The 19,832-nt window shown below is 48.3% G+C and overlaps 1 protein-coding gene across 1 annotated transcript in view; it reads right to left on the reverse strand.

Moving 5' to 3' along the window:
* Window positions 1–6,333, reverse strand: part of LOC122820673 — a 64,804-nt gene extending 58,471 nt beyond the window's left edge. Inside the window, exon 1 of the mRNA XM_044098243.1 lies at window positions 5,794–6,333. The gene's annotated coding sequence lies outside the window, so the exon portion shown is untranslated. The remainder of the gene's footprint in view (window positions 1–5,793) is intronic.
* Between the last annotated feature and the right edge of the window lie 13,499 nt (window positions 6,334–19,832).

Consider the following 19,832-nt stretch of genomic DNA (forward strand, 5'->3'; position numbering starts at 1 on the left):
TGAACTCTGTCAGGATTCACTGAGAGAGAAGCTGCTGGACGAGGATCTGAAAACAAGACAGGATTTCATCTGAGAACAGAAACAACTTTAAAATGTTTCATTACAAATGGTTTGTTCCTATAGTAATAAAGATTACAGCAAACATTTCAGCAAGTTGAATAAATAAACTACCATAGAGGAAATAATTATTTAATCTTTTAAAAAAACAAGTTGGATTTTATCTGTGAATGTTTAACAGCCTCCAATGATCAATGTTTTAATCAATGTCTAAACCTGATGGCTGATTTTATTTCCAACCTCTGACTGCCTGATGACTTCTTTAGTTTTCTGTAATCAGTTGTGTTGATTTGTTAAAAATCTTCACAAAATGACTTTTGACCTCATATTTCTGTCATGTTGCACATGAAACAAGAACAAATGTTACAGTAAGAATAAAGGACAAGTCATGTTTGTTATCCAATAATATGGATGATTCATTAGTTTACTATGTTGGAAATATATTTTTCTTCCTAATGATTTGAAAAAAGTTAACATTCAACTTACATTTTTTAAATTAATAATAAAAACACATTTAAAATAAAAAAATAAATGTTGGATCAAGTTTCAAACCTCTAAAACTTAGTTATATTGAGAGCAAATAAACAAACTGACCTGCAGACCAGACAAACTTTACTTCACTGTAATCAGTGTAAAATCTTGCTTCTCCTCTTCCTGCTGTGCACTTAAATCCTGCTGTGAGAGTCGGTCCATTAATGATGAAGGAGTTCTGCTCAGTCCCTCTGGTGCTGCCAGGAAGCAGCTCATAGGTGTAGTAACGCCTGGACCAATCAGGAACAGTTTTATACCAGAAGAACCTCCATCCTGCTGATTGAAGCTCCAAACCCTCACAGTTCAGAGTCACTGAGGCTCCAGGATTCGGCCATGATGGAGACACAGAGAGGACAGGCTGAGGGGGAAACGCTGGAGAGAGATTTGAAACTGGGTCAAACTTTTATACACAACCTCTCTTTTCTCTTCATTTTATTTCTCTTAAAGAGTTAATATAGTTATAAATTGAAATTGAAGTAATAATCAATAATAATAATAAAAGATGCTCCCTCTGGTTTAACCTTAACTTTGATATTTTACTTCCTCTTTCAGTAACATTATATTTTTATACTATTATATTCTTAAAATGTGAACTTTGTTTCATTCAACACTTTCATTTTTCTCTTATCACATAAATCAAGGACTAGAAACACTGATCAATATAATCTATTGAATCATTATTCATTGTATCAATAAACTCTAAGATGACTTTGATCGATGTCTCTAAAAACTTTCTGAAACTCTTTCAGACATTTTCTTTGGACTTTGGCTTCTTTAAAAATTACATTCAAAGATGTTCAGAAAATCTGAATTAACTGTAATGACACATAAAGAAAATAAAAGTTGGCTTAATGCTGTTATACATCTAACAATAATCTTCAGCTGCTTGTAATATTTAATAGGAATAAACATGAAAAACTATCAGCCCACTGAAATAACTAGACAGGTTTGACTGATTATAGATAAAATAATAATAGTTATAGTCTTTGATTGTGTGCTATAGGAAAAGCTGCATTTTTGTTATTTTGTTTCAAATTAAAAATATATATATACCATGTGGGACATACTGTCATTAAAAATGATCACTTGTCAGTAATAAATAATCAACTTACATACAGTTATTTTAACAACATTACTCCATGGTGTCAAAGAAAACCCTTCTTCACTTTTTCCTCTACATTTGTATTCTCCACTGTGAGACTCATTAGCTGAGATGATCATGAATTCACTGGATGATGGAGAGTTTTTATTGGTTGTTCTCCATTCATACGTCCACTCAGTTCCTCCATCATCCTGGATCTCACATCTCAGAGTGACTTTCTCTCCGCTGTAGATCTGAGACCAGTTGGGTTGCAGAATCAAACTGGGTTTATTGGGAGCTAAAGAAACAAATATCTGGTTAGCAGTTTACCACAGAAGATTATATAGGCACCCTTCTGTCAAAATTTAATTGATGGAGTGATTAATGACCCGTCACTAATAGCTTTTAATTTCCGATCACATGATGGCCCCGACACTATATTTCCGGTAATTTCAATTCAACTAATAGAAACAGAGAAATTGTATTACTCTTAAACTGAGTTTAAGAGTAATACAATTAAATTATGAAAACAATAAGTGTTAGATAATCAAGAATAATATACAATATAGTAAAAATAAAATAAAATGACATCAACTTAACTTGTAGCAAAGTGGAAAGAAAAAGAGTTTCAAACATTTGCACAGCAGTTCATCAATAAAATATTATGTTTATATTAATAATTTCATTTTCATCAAATAGAGGAATATTCAGATGATTTGGGCAAATGTGTTTTTATTTAAGAAACTAAATGTGTTAAAGAGCAGCTGCTGCTTTTATGTTAATTTGTTTAATACATTTTAATGCTGCTTGCTTGATTATTGTAGGTCATAAGTTAATAACTCACAGATAGTTAATGTGATGACATCACTCCACTGTGTTAAGAGATAGTCACTTGTTCCTTTGCAGCTGTAATCTCCACTGTCAGCTGTGATGATCTTGGATGTTGGACTATAATTTAAAATGTTTATTCTCCATTCATACGTCCAATGAGATCCTTCCTGGATTTGACACTCCAGATTGACTTCATCTTCTTTCAGAGACGAACCAGGATTCAGGACCACAGTCGGTTTAGAAACTGTTCACATAAAAAACATCAAGTTAGGAAATTAAAAAAACAAAATGAACCTGAACACATAAAATGATATAAAGAAGCAAATATTTACTCTATGCAAGAGACAAAATATTTATTGTAAGTCAATCATTTGTTAAACTGTGTAAATCAGAAACTTAACTGAAAATGTTAACAGCACAAATACATCAAAACCAAACTGAAGATATATTTAACATAAAAATAGGAAAAGCTTTTTGTAGTTTGATGAACATATTTTACAACAGGATTTTGTTAATTCTAAATATCTGAGATCAGATTAAATTCTTTATAACATCTGATTACTTTGGTCGTTTCAGTGGAAATAAAAAAAAGTCCAATCTTGAAACTGTAAATATTTCTCTGTCCTGTTGATTAATCATTATTCTATTTTAATAATTACATTTTCTGAAAAACTAGGAAACAAATTTGAGTTTCAAAGATCAAGTGTTGTTATGATGACGACCTGATAATTAAACTCACCAGTTTCCTGAATGGTGACCTCTTCACTGGATAATGAGTAAAAAAATGGATCTCCTCTTTTTCCTCTGCAGCTGTACTTTCCTCCCTCTGAGACTCTGATGGATCCATCTGGTTCTGTGTTTCTAGAGGATCCAACTACAGGATAATATTTTCTATGTTTGAACCAGAAGAACTTCCAGCCAGTAGATCCTTCAACAGAGCAGGTCAGTGTAACACTGCCCCCTGCTGGTATGATTCTTGTCTCTGCCTTCAGGGTGGCTTTGGGTTTATCAGCTGCAGAGTTTGAAAATCATAACAATATTTAAAAATATTAGAATATAAATTATTTATTATTTCTGGAATAATTTTGTTCTAATAAAAATATCTACACCAAAATTTAACATTTACTTTTTCAAACAGAGAAATATGAACTCTGCAGGAGCCAAACAAACTAGATTTTCCATCATGTTTCTTATCAACGAGAGCTGGAGGAAATTTAATTGTTGCATTAATCATTTTGGTGAAATTCCACATCTGACCTGACAATTCAAACTCAAGTCCAGTTAGATTATTTCAGCAACAACACACACAGGTTGGTTGGACCTTATTTAGCACAGTTTATACAAAAAGTCTGAGTCTAATGTCTAATATAGCCAAGATGTTCTTTACTAAAATGAATCCATCAATCAATCAATGAATTGTGAAAACCAAGTTTTGACAAACAAACCTCCATATTTAAATGATCCACAGCTCCAAGACAGAACAGTAAAAATGTTGTTACATATTTTACTCCAAAACATTTTGCATCTGCATCACTAAACCCTTAATCTCTAAATAATCCAGTTCTTCTTTAAGCTTCCTGTTTATGATACTTTATGATGGAAAATAGTTTTTCTAATTTATATAACTTTTACAAAAGTTACAGTTTAGCCTGCAGTCAGTTGTTTCTGTGAAATGGAGTTATTATTGAGTTCTGTTCATTTTATGGAGATCAAGGAACTAAAGAAACTTTCAGGATAAATGGAGGTCAGTCTGACTCACATGACACTGTCAGTCTGATGGTTTCACTCCATCCTGTAAAGTTGTAGCCTCTTCTACCCATACAGCTGTAATTTCCACTGTGAGCCTTAGTAGCTGAGTTGATCATGAATTCACTGGATGATGGAGAGGTATTATTGGTTGGTTTCCATTCATACGTCCACTCAGTTCCTCCATCATCCTGGATCTCACATCTCAGAGTGACTTTCTCTCCTCTGTAGATCTGAGACCAGTTGGGTTGCAGAATCAAACTGGGTTTATTGGGAGCTAAAGAAATAAATATCTGGTTAGCAGTTTACCACAACACTCCAGAGTAAAATTTAAGTGTTTATTTAACACTTTCCTGAGAGAAGCTATTTTCTAAAATCACTTAAAAAGTATCAATGTTTCTTCCAAACTGTCCAGCAGCTCCTTTAAGATTAGTTTTTGTTTTATTTAACCTTTCAAAATAAAATGACATCAGCTTAACTTGTAGCAAAGTGGAAAGAAATTAAGAGTTTCAAACATTTACACAGCAAAAATTTTCATCAATAAAATGTTATATTTGTAGAACTCAAATGTTAAATCATCAGGTTTGTCCACAGAACAGGTTAATGTCACACTGCCCCCTGGTGGTATGATATTGTTGTCTGCTTTCAAAGTTGCCTTGATTGCTGCAGGTTAGAAAACTACAACAGTCATCATTGCATAGATTAGGAGTTATTTTCAACAATGTGAATCATTTCTCATCAAATCATTACTGAATAACTGAGATGTTCTTAATGAACTGAGACTTCAACATGTTAGGTTATTATTACTGCACTCATGGGCAGCAATGAACTAACTCTTTACAAGTTTGTACATTATACCATAGAGTATTATACATGGTAATGTCACATTATATTAAACTTCTGTTCCAACTCCTGAATATCATTTTCTTTAAATTAATGTGTAAGTTCTGCAACATTTAATTTAGTCTTTATTCTCCATCAGTTAGCCATGCTTCATGCTCTTCTATTGACAAAAAAAATAAAGTCTGTCCATATGAAGGTAAATATTTTGTTCAGATTTAAAACATCTAATTTTCTACCAAAGATGCTAAAATCATAACTTAGTGGAAACCAACAGGACTTTTACAGCCTTCTGTACTTCTCTGATAAATCTACTTTGTTTTGTCTTTGAAATTTTAAATTGACTCTCCAGGTCAGTCTTGAGAATCAGCAAATAGACACAAAGAGGAACAAGTTGTTCTGCTCAACTATAGGTTCCAAAATTAGATTTCTTTTTTGTTCAGCTTCCTCTCAACTACTGTGCATCATAACATGTCAATATAATATATCCAAGAAAGATAAAAGAAGATTGTTGCAGAAAGAAATACTATGATCTAAATAGGTGCAAATTGTTTTGAAAACAAAAATTGTGATACTAAAGTTCCAATTACTACAATGTTTGTTACTATCCTGCAAAATTAAGCTCAATTTCTGCACAAAACAAAGGTAATGGCACTGGAAAAACACCATTTTCTTCCTTTAAATTAACTCCAAAACAACTTACTTACCATCAGCACGTCCATGAAGCAGAGAACTGAGCACTGCAATAAAGATCAAGGTTTGTTAGACATTATCCAGCTGGTTAAGAATAAAAATCACAATGTTATTTTATTGACTTTGGATAAAGACTAAGATAAAAATGACTGTTTAAAAATAAAAAACAAAGACATAAATATCACATTATGTCCAATGTTTGTCAAAACCGAGACAAAAGCTGCTTGAATTGCAATGCTGATTACAAAACGAGGAAAAAGACTCGAGTGTTCTGTGACGGCCCCTGCTGTGTGGTCCTGTGTGTGCTATGTGGCCCGTAAATTGTTTGTCAATTAAGGTCCTTGATTATGGGAGGCGCTTCTGATTATGTGGCCACCTGGATTGTAAATAAGGAGCCGACCGCAGGCCCAGCCGAGATCCAGACTCAGTGGAGGCGCCCGCAGATCGCTTGACACGTTGTGGGAGCTGAGACCAGTGAGAGCCAATCGGGTCGATGACTGGGGAAGGACCAGGATGAGGGAGCGCTGGTTTATCAAGTCTTGGGCTTCTGCCTATTTACCCACTAGACAATCGTTTTTAAAAAATAAATGCCTCTGAAGAGCTAAAAGTGTTTCTGGTTGCCGTGTCCTCCCTATTTTTTGTTGCAGCCATGCAAGACGAGCCGTAACAGTTTTCTTTTCAACACTTTCAGATCTTAACAGAGATACACGGCTACATCTTAACAGAAGAAATATTTTCCTTAAACTCTGAGCAGAAAGTCAGTGATGTACTTACAGAAAACGCCCAGCATGCAGAGCAGAGCGGGTTTCATCCTGGCATCCAGAACGGCTGCACAGCTCAACTGAAAGGCTTCTGCTTGGTTTGAATTGTGTTCGTATGAAAGGAGAAGTTAAGTCTAATAAGTTTCATGCGTCTTCTTCTTAGCATGCCGTTTCTTAGTTTTCTTCCCTTTAACACGAACTTCACACCAAGTAGCCACTGATACTGATGATGGTTTGTACTTCCTGTCCATTGCAAAGATATTTTAACTTTTTGCACAACATTCTGTGTGGACTTGCAAAAAAATATCCAATTATACAAAATAATATATAAGAGTTGCCCAGCAACAATTATAAGAACGATAGTGGAACATGCATCTCACAGAGCATCACAGTGGGAGCTTAGCAGCAACTTTCTAAACACATTTTGTGTGTGTGTGTTTGCATGTGTAGGGAGTGAAGTGAACATGAAGTGTTAAAATGGCGATCATGTCAGATAATAAGTTGTGCATGTTTCCTGGAACAAGGTCTGTGACTAAAAGATGGTTAACATGTAAAACTATGTGTTAAAACGCCATTGGAGATTTAAGACATGAGGTGCAAAGGATTATGGGATGAGTCGGGTACTTGAATGTTGAAAGTTGTTCTGTGTAAACATAGATTCCATAATTAATTTTTTTTGTTAAGCTTCCTCTCAACTATTGTGAATCATAACATGTCAATATAATACATTCCAGAAATACAAAAGAATATTTTTGCAGAAAGAAATACTATGATCTAAATAGGTGCAAAATGTTTTGAAAACAAGAATTGTGATACTGAAGTGCCAATTACTACAATGTTTGTTCCCATACTTGCAAAATTAGGCTCAATTTCTGCACAAAACAAAGGTAAATGCATTGGAAACACACCATATTTCTTCCTTTAAATTAACTCCAAAACAACTTACTTACCATCAACACGTCCATGAAGCAGAGAACTGAGCACTGCAATAAAGATCAAGGTTTGTTAGACATTATCCAGCTGGTTAAGAATAAAAATCACAATGTTATTTTATTTTAGAAGAATATTAAAATAAAGCTAATTGCTTAAAAATAATATACAAAGGCTGTCAGGTTCTATGTTTTTTGGTGTATTTATTTCTAGTTTCCTGTGTGTCTGAGTCTCTGTGTTGTCCTGTCTCCCCTTGATTAGTTCCCAGGTGTGTCTCGTTCCCTGATTACCTTATGTGTATTTAGTGTCACCTGTGTCTCTGTGTCTTGTCGGATCCTCGTCTACGTCTCGTCTCACATCACACTTCGTCGTCCTGTTCCCTTGTTGTATCCTGGTTTGTCATTAAATTCATTATTTTACATTCAATCCGGTCCATCTGCGTTTCTGCCTCACCTCCACCACCGCAAAACATGACAGAAGGATCCGACCACAAACGAGGTGAGGTCGCTACCTTTTTGGCCCAGTTGGACCGGGAGGTTTTTCGGGGGACTAGACTGGTCTTGGCACCCCCCGGATTTGGTCCCCTCCGTTACCTCTGCCAGGGAAGCAGGCGACCTGAGCCGCCGGTGGAGCCGGCCCCTCGTCGCCTTCCGGGAACACGCCCTCCACTGCCAGCCCCGAGAAAACGACCTGAGCCGCCGGTGGACCCGGCCCCTCGTCGTTTTCTGGGAACACCACCTCTGCTGTTAGCCCGGCAGCAGCGACGTGAGCCGCCGTTGGACCCGGCCCCTCGTCGCCTTCCGGGAACACCACATCCTCTGCCTGCCCGGAAAGAGCGACGTGAGCCGCCGGTGGAGCCGGCCCCTCGTCGCCTTCCGGGAACAGGCCCTCCACTGCCAGCCCCGAGAAAACGACCTGAGCCGCCGGTGGACCCGGCCCCTCGTCGTTTTCTGGGAACACCATCTCTGCTGTTAGCCCGGCAGCAGCGACGTGAGCCGCCGGTGGACCCGGCCCCTCGTCGCCTTCCGGGAACACCACATCCTCTGCCTGCCCGGAAAGAGCGACGTGAGCCGCCGGTGGAGCCGGCCCCTCGTCGCCTTCCGGGAACACGCCCTCCACTGCCAGCCCCGAGAAAACGACCTGAGCCGCCGGTGGACCCGGCCCCTGGTCGACTCACAGAGCCATCACCCCCTATGCCGGCCCCGAGGATCCGCGCCGGCACACCTCCTCTGCCGGCCCCGAGGATCCGCGCCGGCCCAGAGGCGCCGCGTCAGCTCTCCTCCATTGCCGGCTCCGAGGTTGCTCGCTGGACTTCCTCCGCTGCCGGCACTGAGGCTGTTCGCCGGACTTCCTCCGCTGCCCGCCCCGAGGTGCCTTTCTGGACTTTCTCTGCTCCTGCCCTCAGTAAGTGGGGAGTTTCCTAGTGCCAGTTCTGAGTTCTGAGTGCCTGTCACGAGCCTCCTAGTCACGAGCCCCCTGTTAGTGCCTGTCACGAGCCTCCTAGTCACGAGCCCACTGTTAGTGCCTGTCACGAGCCCCCCTGTGCTCCTCGTCACCGCGGACGGCCGCCGGACCGCCTCCGTGGTTCCCGCCTCCTGCGCCGCGGACGCCCTCCGTGGTTCCCGCCTCCGGCGCCGCGGACGCCCTCCGTGGTTCCCGCCTCCGGCGCCGGGGACGCCCTCCGTGGTTCCCGCCTCAGGCGCCGCGGACGCCCTCCGTGGTTCCCGCCTCCGGCACCGCGGACGCCCTCCGTGGTTCCCGCCTCCGTGGTTCCCGCCTCCGGCGCCGCGGACGCCCTCCGTGGTTCCCGCCTCCGTGGTTCCCGCCTCCGGCGCCACGGACGCCCTCCGTGGATCCCGCCTCCGTGGTTCCCGCCTCCGTGGTTCCCGCCTCCGTGGTTCCCGCCTCCGGCGCCGCGGACGCCCTCCGTGGTTCCCGCCTCCGGCGCCGCGGACGCCCTCCGTGGTTCCCGCCTCCGGCGCCGCGGACGCCTCGGCGCGCGGGACGCCCTCCGTGGTTCCGCCTGTGGTTTCCCGCCTCGGCGCGGACGCCCTCCGTGGTTCCCGCCTCCGTGGTTCCCGCCTCCGTGGTTCCCGCCTCCGTGGTTCCCGCCTCCGGCGCCGCGGACGCCCTCCGTGGTTCCCGCCTCCGGCGCCGCGGACGCCCTCCGTGGTTCCCGCCTCCTCGGCACGCGGGCGCCTGCGGTTCTCGCCCGTGGTTTCGCCTGTGGTTCCCGCCTCGGCGCGCGGGCGCCCTCCGTGGTTCTCGCCTCCGTGGTTCCGCCTCGGCGCCACGGACGCCTCCGTGATTCCCGCCTCCGTGGTTTCCCGCCTCCGTGGTTCCGCCTCCGTGGTTCCCGCCTCGGCGCGCGACGCCCTCCGTGGTTCCGCCTCCGGCGCGCGGCGCCCTCCGTGGTTCCGCGCGCCGCGACGCCCTCGGCGCCGCGGACGCCCTCCGTGGTTCCCGCCTCCGGCGCCCCGGACGCCCTCCGTGGTTCCCGCCTCCGTGGTTCCCGCCTCCGTGGTTCCCGCCTCCGTGGTTCCCGCCTCCGGCGCCGCGGACGCCCTCCGTGGTTCCCGCCTCCGGCGCCGCGCCTGTGGTTCCGCCTCCGTGGTTCGCCTCCGTGGTTCCCGCCTCCGGCGCCGCGTACGCCCTCCGGCGCCGCGGACGCCCTCCGTGGTTCCCGCCTCCGTGGTTTCCCGCCTCGGCGCGCGCGACGCCTCCGTGGTTCCGCCTCCGTGGTTCTCGCCTCCGTGGTTTCCCGCTGTGGTTCCGCCTCGGCGCGCGGGCGCCCTCCGTGGTTCCCGCCTCGGCGCCGCGACGCCCTCCGTGGTTCCCGCCTCCGTGGTTCCCGCCTCCGGCGCCGCGGACGCCCTCCGTGGTTCCCGCCTGGTTCGCTCCGCGTGGCGCCCTCGTGGTTCCCGCCTCCGTGGTTCCCGCCTCGGCGCCGCCGCCTCCGTGGTTTCGCCTGCGGTTCTCGCCCTCGTGGTTCCGCCTCCGTGCGCCCGCCTCGGCGCGCGCGCCCTCCGTGTTCCCGCCTCGGCGCTCGCGACACCCTCCGTGGTTCCGCCTCCGTGGTTCCCGCCTCGGCGGTTTCGCCCTCCGTGGTTTCCCGCCTCCGGTGCCGCGGGCGCCCTCGTGGTTCCGCCTCGGCGCGGCGCCTCCGTGTTTCCGCCTCCGTGGTTCCCGCCTCCGGTACCGCCTCGGCGCGCGGGCGACGCCTCCGTGGTTCCCGCCTCCGTGGTTCCCGCCTCCGGCGCCGCGGACGCCCTCCGTGGTTCCCGCCTCCGGCGCCGCGGACGCCCTCCGTGGTTCCCGCCTCCGTGGTTCCCGCCTCCGGCGCCGCGGACGCCCTCCGTGGTTCCCGCCTCCGTGGTTCCCGCCTCCGTGGTTCCCGCCTCCGTGGTTCCCGCCTCCGGCGCCGCGGACGCCCTCCGTGGTTCCCGCCTCCGTGGTTCCCGCCTCCGTGGTTCCCGCCTCCGGCGACCCGTGCGCCCTCCGTGGTTCCCGCCGCCGTGGTTCCCGCCTCCGTGGTTCCGCCTCGGCGCCACGGGCGCCCTCCGTGGTTCCGCCTCCGCTGGTTTCCCGCCTCCGTGGTTCCCGCCTCCGGCGCCGCGGCCGCCCTCCGTGGTTCCCGCCTCCGTGGTTCCCGCTTCCGTGGTTCCCGCCTCCGTGGTTCCCGCCTCCGGCGCCGCGGACGCCCTCCGTGGTTCCCGCCTCCATGGTTCCCGCCTCCGTGGTTCCCGCCTCCGGCGCCACGGACGCCCTCCGTGGATCCCGCCTCCGTGGTTCCCGCCTCCGTGGTTCCCGCCTCCGTGGTTCCCGCCTCCGTGGTTCCCGCCTCCGTGGTTCCCGCCTCCGGCGCCGCGGACGCCCTCCGTGGTTCCCGCCTCCGTGGTTCCCGCTTCCGTGGTTCCCGCCTCCGTGGTTCCCGCCTCCGGCGGGGCGCCTCCGTGGTTCCCGCCTCCGTGGTTTCCCGCCTCCGTGGTTTCCCGCGTCCGCCGCCGTGGTTCCCGCCTCCGTGGTTCCCGCCTCCGTTGTTCCCGCCTCCGTGGTTCCCGCCTCCGGCGCCGCGGGCGCCTCGTGGTTCCGCCTCCGTGGTTCCCGCCTCGGCGCCGCGGGCGCCCTCCGTGGTTCTCTCCGTGGTTCCCGCCTCCGTGGTTCCCGCCTCCGTGGTTCCCGCCTCCGGCGCCGCGGACGCCCTCCGTGGTTCCCGCCTCCGTGGTTCCCGCCTCCGTGGTTCCCGCCTCCGTGGTTCCCGCCTCCGGCGCCGCGGACGCCCTCCGTGGTTCCCGCCTCCGTGGTTCCCGCCTCCGGCGCGCGGGCGCCCGCCTCCGTGGTTCCGCCTCGGCGCGCGGGCGCCCTCCGTGGTTCCCGCCTCCGTGGTTCCGCCTCGGCGCCGCGACGCCCTCCGTGGTTCCCGCCTCCGTGGTTCCCGCCTCCGTGGTTCCCGCCTCCGTGGTTCCCGCCTCCGGCGGCGCGGACGCCCTCCGTGGTTCCCGCCTCCGGCGCCGCGGACGCCCTCCGTGGTTCCCGCCTCCGTGGTTCCCGCCTCCGTGGTTCCCGCCTCCGTGGTTCCGCCTCCGGTGCGTGGCGCGCCTCCGTGGTTCCCGCCTCCGGCGCCGCGGACGCCCTCCGTGGTTCCCGCCTCCGTGGTTCCCGCCTCCGTGGTACCCGCCTCCGGCGCCGCGGACGCCCTCCGTGGTTCCCGCCTCCGTGGTACCCGCCTCCGGCGCCGCGGACGCCCTCCGTGGTTCCCGCCTCCGGCGCTGCGGACACCCTCCGTGGTTCCCGCCTCCGTGGTTCCCGCCTCCGGCGCTGCGGACGCCCTCCGTGGTTCCCGCCTCCGGTGCCGCGGACGCCCTCCGTGGTTTCGCCTCGGCGCGCGGGCGACGCCTCGTGTTTCGCCTCCGTGGTTCGCCTGTGGTACCCGCCTCCGGCGCCGCTGGCGCCCTCCGTGGTTTCGCCTGTGGTACCCGCCTCCGGCGCCGCGGACGCCCTCCGTGGTTCCCGCCTCCGGCGCTGCGGACACCCTCCGTGGTTCCCGCCTCCGTGGTTCCCGCCTCCGGCGCTGCGGACGCCCTCCGTGGTTCCCGCCTCCGTGGTTCCCGCCTCCGTGGTTCCCGCCTCCGTGGTTCCCGCCTCCGGCGCCGCGGACGCCCTCCGTGGTTCCCGCCTCCGTGGTTCCCGCCTCCGTGGTTCCCGCCTCCGGCGCCGCGGACGCCCTCCGTGGTTCCGCCTCCGTGGTTTCCCGCCTCCGTGGTTCCCGCCTCCGGCGCCCCGGACGCCCTCCGTGGTTCCCGCCTCCGTGGTTCCGCCTGTGGTTCCCGCCTCCGGCGCGCGGGCGCCCTCCCGTGGTTCCGCCTCCGTGGTTCCGCTTCCGTGGTTCCCGCCTGTGGTTCCGCCTCCGGCGCCGCGGACGCCCTCCGTGGTTCCCGCCTCCATGGTTCCCGCCTCCGTGGTTCCCGCCTCCGGCGCCACGGACGCCCTCCGTGGATCCCGCCTCCGTGGTTCCCGCCTCCGTGGTTCTCGGTTCCCGCCTGTGTTCCGCCTCCGTGGTTCCGCCTCGCGCGCGACGCCCTCCGTGGTTCTCGCCTCCGTGGTTCCCGCTTCCGTGGTTTCCGCCTCCGTGGTTCGCCTCGGCGCGCGCCCTCCGTGGTTCCCGCCTCCATGGTTCCCGCCTCCGTGGTTCCCGCCTCCGGCGCCACGGACGCCCTCCGTGGATCCCGCCTCCGTGGTTCCCGCCTCCGTGGTTCCCGCCTCCGTGGTTCCCGCCTCCGGCGCCGCGGACGCCCTCCGTGGTTCCCGCCTCCGGCGCCGCGGACGCCCTCCGTGGTTCCCGCCTCCGTGGTTCCCGCCTCCGTGGTTCCCGCCTCCGGCGCGACGCCTGTGGTTCCCGCCTCCGGCGCCGCGGACGCCCTCCGTGGTTCCCGCCTCCGGCGCCGCGGACGCCCTCCGTGGTTCCCGCCTCCGGCGCCGCGGACGCCCTCCGTGGTTCCCGCCTCCGTGGTTCCCGCCTCCGTGGTTCCCGCCTCCGTGGTTCCCGCCTCCGGTGCCGCGGACGCCCTCCGTGGTTCCCGCCTCCGGCGCCGCGGACGCCCTCCGTGGTTCCCGCCTCCGTGGTTCCCGCCTCCGTGGTACCCGCCTCCGGCGCCGCGGACGCCCTCCGTGGTTCCCGCCTCCGGCGCTGCGGACACCCTCCGTGGTTCCCGCCTCCGTGGTTCCCGCCTCCGGCGCTGCGGACGCCCTCCGTGGTTCTCGCCGCCGTGGTTTCCCGCCTCGTGGTTTCCCGCCTCCGTGGTTCCCGCCTCCGGCGCCGCGGACGCCCTCCGTGGTTCCCGCCTCCGGCGCCGCGGACGCCCTCCGTGGTTCCCGCCTCCGTGGTTCCCGCCTCCGTGGTTCCCGCCTCCGGCGCCGCGGACGCCCTCCGTGGTTCCCGCCTCCGTGGTTCCCGCCTCCGTGGTTCCCGCCTCCGTGGTTCCCGCCTCCGGCGCCGCGGACGCCCTCCGTGGTTCCCGCCTCCGTGGTTCCCGCCTCCGGCGCCGCGGACGCCCTCCGTGGTTCCCGCCTCCGTGGTTCCCGCCTCCGGCGCCGCGGACGCCCTCCGTGGTTCCCGCCTCCGGCGCTGCGGACACCCTCCGTGGTTCCCGCCTCCGTGGTTCCCGCCTCCGGCGCTGCGGACGCCCTCCGTGGTTCCCGCCTCCGTGGTTCCCGCCTCCGTGGTTCCCGCCTCCGGCGCTGCGGACGCCCCCCGGACCTCCTCAGTGGTTTCTGCCTTCTGAGCCTCCGCCCACCCTGTGGGTAGTTTTTTTTTTGTGTGTGTGTTTTGGACTCTTGGCCTCCGCCCACTTGGTTGGGTGTGTTTCTTTGTTGTGGACTCTGGCCCTCCGTCCAGCGCCCCTCCGCCCACCCTTGTTGTGTTTTGGACTGTTTTTGGGCGTCTTGGAGCCGCCCTTTAAGGGGGGGTACTGTCAGGTTCTATGTTTTTTGGTGTATTTATTTCTAGTTTCGTGTGTCTGAGTCTCTGTGTTGTCCTGTCTCCCCTTGATTAGTTCCCAGGTGTGTCTCGTTCCCTGATTACCTTATGTGTATTTAGTGTCACCTGTGTCTCTGTGTCTTGTCGGATCCTCGTCTACGTCTTGTCTCACATCACACTTCGTCGTCCTGTTCCCTTGTTGTATCCTGGTTTGTCATTAAATTCATTATTTTACATTCAATCCGGTCCATCTGCGTTTCTGCCTCACCTCCACCACCGCAAAACATGACAAAGGCATAAATATCACATTGTATCTAATAATTCACATTGGTTGTTTTTTTGTCAAAACTGAGAAAAAAGCTGCTTGAATTGCAATGCTGATTACAAAATGAGGAAAAAGACTCAAGTGTTCTCTTTTCAACACTGTCAGCTCTTAACAGAGATGCACGGCCACGTTATCATGAAGAAATATTTTCCTTAAACTCTGAGCAGAAAGTCAGTGATGTACTTACAGAAAAAGCCCAGCATGCAGAGCAGAGCGGGTTTCATCCTGGCATCCAGAACTGCTGCACAGCTCAACTGAAAGGCTTCTGCTTGGTTTGAATTGTGTTCTTATAAAATGAGAAATTAAGTCTAAAATAAATATGACATCAATAAGTTTCATGCGTCTTCTTCTTACAATCCCCTCTCTGTTTCCTTCCCTTTCACACTAACTTCACTCCATAGTAGCCACTGATACTGCAGCACTTGATGATGGTTTGTGTTTCCCGTCCAATGCAGAGATATTTTAACCTTATGCACAATGTTTTTTTGCAGGCTCGCACAGTAACATCCACAAAAACAAAAAACACTAAACTTGAATGCATGTTGCTATACAGAGCTGCTATATAATAGTTTGGAAAAAACAGTTTGCTGATTTTCATTTTTAAACATTCTCCTGTTTTGATGTGTGAACTTTACACAGAGAGAGAGAAATATTAAAACAGTAACTTTGACTTTCTGCCACAGACTGACCTTCATCTGCTGACCACCATCCTGTCTGGTTTTACCCACTTACCTGTTACAGGCTGCAGGTCACCACCACCAGAACAGAACAGCCTCATTATTATACATAACATTTGCTCAATGTGCAAAGAACAGCAGCTAATTGAAGAGATTGCTGTACAGATAACCATGCATGTTTTTGTGTATTTGAGGAAGTTGTGCATCTGTACATCATACAGAAACACTCTTGAGTAAGACTTAAACTCAGGGCCCTTTTGCTGCCCAGCAACAATTATAAGAACGATAGTGGGACATGCATCTCACAGAGCATCACAGTGGGAGCTTAGCAGCAACTTTCTAAACACATTTTGTGTGTGTGTGTTTGCATGTGTAGGGAGGGAAGTGAACATGAAGTGTTAAAATGGTGATCATATCAGATAATCAGTTGTACATGTTTCCTGGAACAAGATCTGTGAATAAAAGATGGTTAACATGTAAAACTATGTGTTAAAACGCCATTGGAGCTTTAAGACATGAGGTGCAAAGGATTATGGGATGAGTTGGGTATTTGAATGTCTTTAGGTGTTATCCTGGGTCAAGAAAAAAAAGAGCATGCTAATTTGTGTCACTCATAATATAAATTAAACAAAATAGCATGCAGCACTTAACGTGTCAGCTAAAGGTAAATGAACATTTTATAAAATATATTGACTTTATGTTCAGACTTTATGTTCCGATCACCATAGTGCTCATAGTGTGTTATAGTGCTCATTTTATCAATTATAATCACAAACGTTAAAGAGTTACAGGGAAATGTAGACGGCACAATGACCCACGTTGAGCCTAGGAAAGATTATTCATCATCAGTAGCATTTTCAATGGACCACATATATTGTGTGTGTAATATTGCATATTGGTCTCCTAAAAAATACAAAAAAAGATGTAAAAAATTCCCACTATAAGGCAAAAGTATCACATGATAATAAAGCAGAGGCTGCATATAGAACCTTCTATAGTGGACAGTTAGAATGAAGTAGTTTGTTTTAGGTTGTAAATCCAAACTGCAGTTCATACTGTTGACCACAAGATGGCACCAAAGAGGACCGTGTTGAAAAGCTTTGAGTAGTAAAACATGATTTTAAAACCAGTAAGCTTCATTTGACCATCACTACTGATGTCATCCTTCGCCTTGCTCAGTTTTTGTCATCAGTCTGACAGATCTTGTTACCATGGCAACCTTCTCTGTCCAGTGTATGTCCACACTGGTTTTGTTTGTGTTTATGTTCCAGAAATAATCTGGTCATGTCTTAAGAGTTCATCTTTAGTTAAATATGGCCCAAAGTTTTAAAACAGTTCATCCAAATTTCAGAATCAAAATCTTGTAATTTTGCTATTGATGCCCAACGTGTGTCAAAGAGCATATGAACAAATTATTGAAAGTTCATGTCCCACATACTCTTCAGTAGCACAGCTCCACACAGAGGATAATAGGTTGAACTGCTTTTCATAAAATAAATTGACATTTCTAAAGTAGTTAGTGACTTTATATTTTGTTTTTTCCTGCTGGCTGCTTAAATACAGCTTTGTAACAAACTCACCTATTATATTTCCTTTTTCTACTTAAAGAGACAAAGTAACAAGAATGAATTTATGCAACATTTTCAGATTGGTGCATAATCTGAAAATTATGCAATGTTCTTTTGTGAAGCGAGATCTTCACTAAAAAGCTAAACTCTTAATGTCTATATATATGTTATGTGTGTAGCTCTATGAGAAGTATGAGTTGGAAGTTTTTTAGCTTTAGGGTTTCACAACAGAAAAGGATGAATACATTTAAGTCCAATCACATTTGCCAGAGTTGCCTGTTACAATTAAAGGGGAAGTATAATGTGCTTCCAAGTCACATAGTACAATTTTATTGTACAATCAATGTACTATGTTACCTAAATTGACTTAAAAGAAATTTGACTTCATAATTTATTGCCTTGAAATTGGGGCTTTAAAAACTCCTGCTCTTTCTGAAACTTTGTCTTCAGGAAGTCGTCATTACATCGCTCCTCTATTAACCTTTTAAAGTTTTTACCAGCGTTGCACTGAGAAGTAGCTTGCATAATGCAGAAGCACATCTATACTGGATGTTTGCTAATTGCTGCTGGCTAGTGTGAAAGAGCTGAATGGAGGAATGAAGGGAGAGAGAAGCTCTGAAACTTGGACACTGCGGCTCTGAGGAGGAGCTTCATCCTCAAGGTGGCGCTAGCTCCACCCAGACCCTTTTGCACAGCTGAATGGTTGCCATGGAAGATTAAAGGATTTCTCAAACATGCGTGAAAGAATCAAGATAACACTCCAGTTATGTTTTGGAGAGGTGAATAACATTATCACATGACGTAAATTTCAAAAGAATCAATATTACATTATACTGTCCTTCATGTGACATCCTGATTGAGAACAGGCAGTTTTCAGGTCTGGGTGTATCTAAACAAAATCAACTAAGGTGTGATAAACCACAAATATGTTTTTTTTTTTCTTTTCCCTTATCTGCTTGTTGTTATCAAACAGTTAAATCAGAGAAACGTGCAAAATAATAGTAAACAAGGAAGGGAGCAAACACTTTTTCACACCACTGCGTTTCGTCTGTCGTGGTTCACCTGCCGTCCACTCTCCACCATCATTCAATCCTGGAAACAACACAGAATACACAATCACCAGCTGATCAGCTTCACCATCCAGAGCCGTAAGAACCATTGATCATCTTCCTCACATGCAATCTATATCAACAATTGACTCAGCTTTCTTCATGGTGTGGCCCTGGCTTGATGCTCCCACTGAAAGCCGTTCATCTTCCTGAACAATTACTAGGCTGGGTAAACAGTTTCATCTTCCCTTTCTGATTGTCTGTTTGCTAAAAAAAAAAAAACAACACCATAATGGCATATTCAACCTGAAGAAACTTTAGGATATCTTAAGCTTTCTTTTTATTAATGTTTTCTTTCATCAGTGGTCACATTTACAAATAATTGCAAGAACAGGAAGGCTACAATTTAAAAGTTCTTGATTTAACTCAAACTGGTAGTTTCCAGAAATTTGAACTGATAACGCCTTTGTGATTCAAAATATTCTTTGCTGCCACCAAGCGGTGGGAAATAGAAATTACAACATATTTACTGCCCCATCACCACAAATGATAAGGGACGTTCTGATCAGTAATAGTTCCTTTATCTGTAATAGAAAGATATTGTTGAAAGTTAAATATTCTCCACATGTTATGACAGATTTTATTCATTTAAGTTATTTTAAAATAAATGTTCCTTACAATGCTGATTACAAAAATGTCCATCTTCCCATTCCGACTGTTAGTAATTGTCTGTTTGCCGAAAACCCAACACTACACGGACATATTTACCCTAAAGTGACCCTAGGCTGTCTTAAGAATTGTTTTTGTCATCAGTGGCTACATTAATAAATAATGGAAGAAGAGAAAGGCAGCAGTTTAAAAATATTAACAGAATCAGATCAGCAGCATCTTAAAGCTGAAACACTTCCATTCAGCATGACAATGTGTAGGATTTGTTTCTATTGCATTTCACAGATTTAACAGAAAATATACGTAAATGACAGCTTTTTACAAAAGCAAAAGGAGGCAAATCTGATATTTGTAATATATTTTTATTCACAGGATTGTAATAAAAGCATACAAAGATATGGGATTACACAAGATAACAGCTTTTATCTGATGCAGTTTCCTGGAGAACAGGGCTGCCCCAAACCTCAATGGGGCTGTAAGCAAAATTTGGTTTTGGAGTCCTGCTTTGTTTCTGCTGATGTGGATTGATCCAATCAATAGTCAGACGATTAGATAATTTGTTCACCTGCTATAAATTTATTAAATCTCTGACTGTGCATTTTAAATTGTATCCTATATGCTAGTGATAGTAAAAGCAACAAAAATGATAGTATGCACTGGACTTAAGATGGAATACAGATATTCATAAAATACTAATAATTCCAAAAGCTAAATATTAAATTTTACGAGGTGAGTCTTTCTCGCCTGAGAATGTGTATCGGTACTGGGTTGATTCTGTGCCTTCAAATAATTTTAACAGCTCCTGGAGAAGTTTCACATACTTAAGAAGTTGATGTAAAAATAATGTGTGTCTTCATAAAATATCATGCGCAGCAGCAAGCAATATATCACCAACTACAGCAAAGATTAGCTCATTAATAGATCGATGCAGTAGCCATTTAGTCTGATGTAAAAGCATTTTGCTAGACAAAGTCAAACATTGAGAAGCTTTAATAATTGTTATCAAATGTTAAACACATGTTTATAAGCCAAAAAATACAACAACTCAGAAATATATAAGGCCAGCAACGACAATAAACTCATTTAAAGTTAAAGCTC

This window comes from Gambusia affinis, linkage group LG18 (genome assembly GCF_019740435.1).
Source record: "Gambusia affinis linkage group LG18, SWU_Gaff_1.0, whole genome shotgun sequence".
NCBI lineage: Eukaryota > Metazoa > Chordata > Actinopteri > Cyprinodontiformes > Poeciliidae > Gambusia > Gambusia affinis.